Below are 6,490 nucleotides of genomic sequence, written 5' to 3' on the forward strand. Positions count from 1 at the left end.
TGCCAGCAATATCTACCCTTACCAGGCCCACTTGCTGCTTCTGCCTGAGCCAGGTCTGTCCCCTACAACTGTCCTCGCCCACAGCAGGTCTTGTCCTGGAGTGGCACAGCATCCATGGAACCAGCGGGGCTGGAGCCAGCGCTCCTCTGGGCCTGGGTAACGCACTATTGGTTGCTGGAAACTGGCCAGTGTCCCAGGCAGTTTCAACCTGTTTCCTCTGCCTTTTTTCAGGAGTAAAAAAGTGTATGCACGCTCTTCACAAACAGAGTCAATGTTTCTCCCAGCCCTGCTGTCAGTTCCGCTAGTTTTCAAACCAACCAAAGGTACTCATCTTCTGAGTGTCATACCCCAGGATGGGGTGCCCAGTATTTGATTTGAACTGTTCATTCCCTAGGGACGATCTCTGAGCAGGTATAATCCCCTTCATTCTTCTGTGTCCCTACCCAGGGGTGGAGGTCCTGACCTGATCGCTTCTTTTCCCCTCCTATCCAATTCCCTGTGGGTCTTTCTTTCAGCCTTGATTGTACAAGAGTCTTTCTGCCAGTCTTCATTTGTTTTCAGTGAGACTTGCTCCACGTGAGGATGTATTTTTGATGTATTTGTTGGAAGAGGTAAGCTTCATGTCCTCCTACTCTGCCACCTTTATTTCCTCCTAGACTACATTTTAGTGTTGATCATTGTCTGTTTGCCCTCAATTCCATTCTGTCACCCCAAATGATATAATTTCCCAGGCTTCCTTGTGTGCAGCTACATGACTGGTTTCTAGAAACTGAATGTAAGAAGTAGTAGTGAGTGTCATTTCCAGGACTGGCCCATAAAACCTTTCAGCAGATGTGACTTAACTTCCCTTGCCTGTCCAGTGGCAGAGCTACAAGATAGAAGGAACAAGGGTCTTTTGTTCACTTTTCAAAGGGGAACTGACCCAAAAAACCATTTGACCAGGAACAACCATGTAGGGTTGTTGTATGAGTGAGTAGTAAACTTTTGTAGCATTTAGCCATTGAAATTTTTGGATTATTTATTATATCAGTTAGCTGACCCTAACAACCATGACAGTAGCTTCTACTATGTTCTTTTAGGATTCTAAATATCATCAGTGATGTCTTGAGGGATGCCACTGTGGAAACTTAAAGAGTCTACTTTAAACAGAACAGCCCTGCTTTTATAGATGTATATTTAATATATGTGATGTATATAATGTATATTTTAAATATAGTATATATGTGATGTATGAGGTATAAACGCATGCATGTATGATATGTAACGATGTATATGGTGAAGACTTCAAAAGGCACAAGAGATTTTATAGTAAAAATAAATATTCATACTTTTGTTCTTCAGTCTCCCATTTGCCTTCCCTAGGAACAATTTCTGTTACCTACTTCCTGAGTTGAAGTGACAATCTATGTACATATAAACATATGTACTGGTGATATGTTTAATTAGTTCATCACTCATGGACAATTAGTTTATTCCCAACCTTTTGCTAGTATAAACAATGGCACAATGAATATCCTTGCCTATATATCATTTTACACATATGCAAGTATCTATAAAACGGATTTCTAGAATTGGAATAGCCAGATAAAAAGGGCATATGGCTACTACCTTTTGATAAATAGTGCCAAATTGCCTTCCATGGGATTGTACCAATTTCTGCTTGTCCTATCACTATAGAAGCAGGCTTGGCTTTTCACGTTCTTACCAATGCAATGTATGATCAAATTTTGGTTCCTTACTACTTTGATGTGTGAAAAATGGTATCTCATTGTAATTACTGAGTATTTCTCTTATTATGAGAGAGGTTTACATCTTTCACATGTTTAAAAGCCACTTGCGTTCCCTTTTCTGTGAACTGAATTCTTCATTTTCAAATGGGCTATCAGTATTTTTCCTACTGTTTGGTGGAATCCTTGAACTTTTAAAGGAAATGTATCTACAGCACATAATAGAGTTAAGATTACTGGCTTCTGCTGCTAAAACCCAAAGTTTGAAAATCACTTTGCAACCCGGCCTTGCTAATTAAAGCCTGTTCCCTTATTCCCTTGGGAATCTCTGCCACTTAAAGCCCTGACAGTACCATCTTCTCTGTGTGGTTGAAACTCCAAGCTAGAGTTTCTCAACCATGGCACTGTTGACATTTGGTTGGAGAATTCATTGTTGTGAGGAGTTGTCCTCTGCATTGTAGAATGTTTAGCAGTATCCCTGGCCTCTGTCTGCTGAATGTCAGTAGTACATCCTCTCCCCAAGTTGTGACAATCAAAAGTGTCTCTAGATTGTCAAATTTCCCCTGGAGGAAAGGGTCAAAGTCACTCCATTTGAGAACCATTGGTCTAGATCTTTCTGTTGCTGGTGGAAGGTAGGCTGCATTACCAAACTGTCTATTTGCTTTGGTTTGGAAGTCCCAAACAGCTTTCCAAATGATGTTTGATAAGGTGTGGAGTACTAAATTCTGTAGGGAAGTACAACGCTTATGTTATAACCTAATCAAAAAGACAATACATGAAGCTGTGAAAAACTAACATCTACTAAACTTGCAGTTATACGTAGGAAATTTAAAAAGAAGCACTGGAAGACAGGAAAGTCAGCCAATGGCTCAGGCCTCACAGGATGGGAAGGACTTTTTGAGGTCACCAGAGCCCAGAGTCTAGCACTCAGGTTGTTGTTTCAAAAAATGGTTACTCTTTTGCTTTTAAATTATAATTTTTTAAAATGCTCATTTTAATACATAGAATTTTAGCAAGAAATATTTATTGAGGTGTCCTCAACCCTACCACTTATGCTCACCCCCTTCATCAGGGATGTTAAAATGTTAGCATTCTGGTATGTAACTTTCTGTACCTTTTCCAAGCCTCTACAGCCATGTTTGTGCATAGATTTGTTTTAGGTATCTAGGGTTTTTTTTAAATAATAAAAAGGTATGTTTATTAAATAATAAAAAGGATCATAATATATACATTTTTGTGCAACTTGTCTTTTGTCACTCCCAGTGTATCATAAACATTCTTCAAGAACAACAATAGATTTTTTAATGGTTGCATAATATGCCATAATATGTACATACCATAATTTGGTCAACAGATTTCCTATTGAAGATATTTGGATTGTGTCTGGACATTTTTTCCCAACAATACTAATGCCATAATAAACATTCTTGTATTCATATCCTTACATTTTTACTTCTTTAAGATAAATGAGATTTTGGATTGAAATGTATTTGTGTATGGTATTTATAATTTTAAAAAGTATTTCCAGACTACTTTCCAACACTATGAGAGATTCTGTTTCCCCGTATTCTGGTAAGCAATATATGGTAAAAATAAAATTTGTTTTGCTTTTGCCTATTTGAGGAGTAAAAAGATGGTACTTCATTGTTTTACTTACATATTCCTGCCTACTAGTAGATTTGAACATATTTCAAATTTTTACGTAGTTGAGTATATATATTTTAAATGTCTCCTGTCTCAGTTAAGATCTTTCTTAATGCAAAGTTATATAATATTCTAAAATGTCTTATAATATTTGTATTGTATTTTTTCACTTAGATCTTCAGTCTACAAGGAATTTATTTTTGTGTCTAGTGTGAGGTAGAAATCTGTATTTGTATTTTTTTTTCACATTAATAGTCAGTTTGCCAACAAAAAAATGTTTGCCAACATTTTTTCAGTATACAAAGAGTTGATACTAACTCCCCTACTATGGTGGTCATGAGACTGATATCATAGTTATAAGGTCAATGTATTTGTTTATGTAAATTGAACTGCCAAGTGAGTCAGAATATTAACGTTGGCTTTTTGAGTATTTTCTCCCCAGTGGAAAATTCTGTATAGGAAATCAAATTACTGTTAAATTCTGCTTAGAAAGCTTAGGGCTAGAAACAAGTTAAAAATCTTAGTGACAAAACAAACAAAAAACCCAAAAAACTTAGTGACTAGTGTCTGAAGTCTACGACAGCCTTTGGTATAATATAAAACAAATATTTTGGTTTTGTCCCCTATTCCAAACACAGAACTCCTTAACACTCTTGGAGTTTGCTGAATGAAAGGAGCATCTTTTATCATTCATAATGAAGCCCTTTCCAGCACTCCCGAGTTTATGCTAACGAGGTAGTTTATAGTGGGGCTTAAGGTCCAATCTCCTAAGGTAGCCTCAGAATGGAGCTGGTCACTGAAGACCAATTTATTAAAGGGTGGGAACTTTTCAGCCCTACTCCAAACCGAGGGACAGGGTGTGATGGAGATTAAGTTCTATTAAAAAAAAAAAACTCTTGAACAAGGAGATTTCAGAGAGCTTCCAAGTTGGTGAACACAACGAAGTGCTAAGAGGGTGGTGCATCCCAACTCCATAGTGACAGAAACTCCTTTGCGCAGGACCTTTCAGAACTTTGCCCTATATACATCTTCATCTGGCTGTTCATTTGTATCCTCTGGAAGGATACAAAAGTTATACTTACTTTGTAAATTTAAATGATGTATCTTACTGAGTTATCTTACTGAGTTCTGTGAGCCACTCCAGGAAATTATTGTACTTTAGGAGGGTGTCATGGGAACTCCCAATTTATAGCCAGTTGGTCAGAAGATCAGGAGGTTTGGGACTTATAACTGGCATCTGAATGGTGGCAGTCCTGTGACACTGAGCCCTAAAGCTGTTAGTGTCAAAACTGAGTTGAATTCTTGAACATTCAGATAGTGTCTGGAGAATCAGAGACTTGGTTGTTGGTGTTGAAAAACACCTCATAGCCCAATGCACCTATGTTCATCCTGTCAAACAAGGTACCAGATATCTCATGTTACGTGCTTCACTAACTCCCTCACCTGACCTTCTTGCTTTTTTTAAAAAAGAGTCCATGCTGCCCCTCACCCTTCATTCAATAATTATTTTCCTATGTGGCAATCTTCCTTCAGATTATTTATTCTTTCATTCAATAAACATATATGCTAGCTCTCTACTAGACAGCTGATGATATAGAGGCGAACCAGATGAACAAAATTCATGCTTTAGTTAGCAGAGAAAGTCAATAAATACATAGAGAAAAATAAGTTAATGAATAAAATAAGGGAATGTGCTTTATAATATACTGAATAAGGAGTAGAGAGAAATTGTTCTAGGGAAAGAGGCACAGGCAAAAGCGTATGACAAATACATGGCAGGCATGTATGTGTTTAAGGGTTTAAGGGTTTCCAGAGTTATTTTGTACATATATAAGCAAATATATACATTTGGTCTCCCTTCCACATTCCCTCTTTCATTTTTTCACAAATAGCACTATATTATACACACTGTACTATATCCTGCATTATGTAGCTTGGAGATCATTCAGTAAGAGCTTCCTTATTTTAAAAAAGTGACTTTGTAATTTGAAAAGCTCAATTTAAAGAATACTAATGCTAAAAATATTTACAAGAAGGTCAACACCAGATTCAAGGGAGATTTGAAAAACTGAATGTGAATTTGCAAGTTTTAGGGACTAAGAATGACTTGAATTTCACACAAGTAGTTCTCAAATACTGGTAGCCCAGAAGTCCAGTTAGGAGGGTCTTTGTTTTGTTTTGTGACACAATATCTGTCATTTATCCCACCTGCCCTGTGTACCCCATCTGACCTTTCAGCACACTAGTAATCACCTTGATCACACAGCATTTCATAAACACCATCAAGTGTCTTTGATGCACAACATATATAAATGAACGAATGAAATAACAGGATGTCCATGAGCTTACAACTGTCTTCCTCAAAAAAGCTGGGAATTCTGTTTCTATTTTGTTGGGATAGTGACTCTCAACATTTTAATTATATCCTACCAACATAGTTGAGAAACAATTTATGAAGTATTTTGTAAGATAAGATAGACAAAGTAGGGGAGGAAACAGGGCCAAGTGTGTCAGCCAGAAAGGGTTAGGTGCCTATGTAGTTAGGAACTGGAGAGTTGTAGAAGGACAGAAAGGACAACAGGATTTGGTCACTGATTGATACAAGGGTGACAATCCGAAGGAATGCTTCAAAGGGGAATTCAAGGCTTCTAGGATGAGAGAGATCATTTTCAGAAATGAAGCAACCAGTTGTATGGGGAGATTCTAAGTTTAATTTGATATATAAAGACTTTTGGACTTACATAGGACCTTAGAGATATATTTTCAACATCATATATATATATATATATTTTTTTTTTCTTTTTTAAGAAGAAACAAGTTGCTTTCTTAAGTGCAAACAAGTAATGGTATAGGTAGGACCCACTTTAAGCTTAAGAACCGATTTACAGTAAACTCAGAAAGGTCCCTTAAGTGGTTGTGCTCCAGAAGCAGATGCCTACCAAGCTTGGCTCTACATCTGCTGTGTATTATATGGGTCCTTAGTTAAGGCTAGATATGGAGTGGAATTTCAGGAAGTGGAAGGTGAAGGGGCTTCAAATAGGAAAGGAACTAATGTTTTTAAGCGACTATTTACCCCTCACTTTATATCTGGCTGTTTCATTTAATTCTCACCAAAACCC

General features: G+C 37.2%; 1 long non-coding RNA gene across 1 annotated transcript in view; it reads left to right on the forward strand.

Moving 5' to 3' along the window:
• LOC116667187 overlaps window positions 1–3,109 on the forward strand; it is a 28,280-nt gene extending 25,171 nt beyond the window's left edge. Inside the window, exon 4 of the long non-coding RNA XR_004323989.1 lies at window positions 1,080–3,109. This is a non-coding gene — a long non-coding RNA (uncharacterized LOC116667187). The remainder of the gene's footprint in view (window positions 1–1,079) is intronic.
• The last annotated feature ends 3,381 nt before the right edge of the window (window positions 3,110–6,490 follow it).

The sequence above is a fragment of the Camelus ferus genome, chromosome 11, assembly GCF_009834535.1.
Source record: "Camelus ferus isolate YT-003-E chromosome 11, BCGSAC_Cfer_1.0, whole genome shotgun sequence".
Lineage (NCBI taxonomy): Eukaryota > Metazoa > Chordata > Mammalia > Artiodactyla > Camelidae > Camelus > Camelus ferus.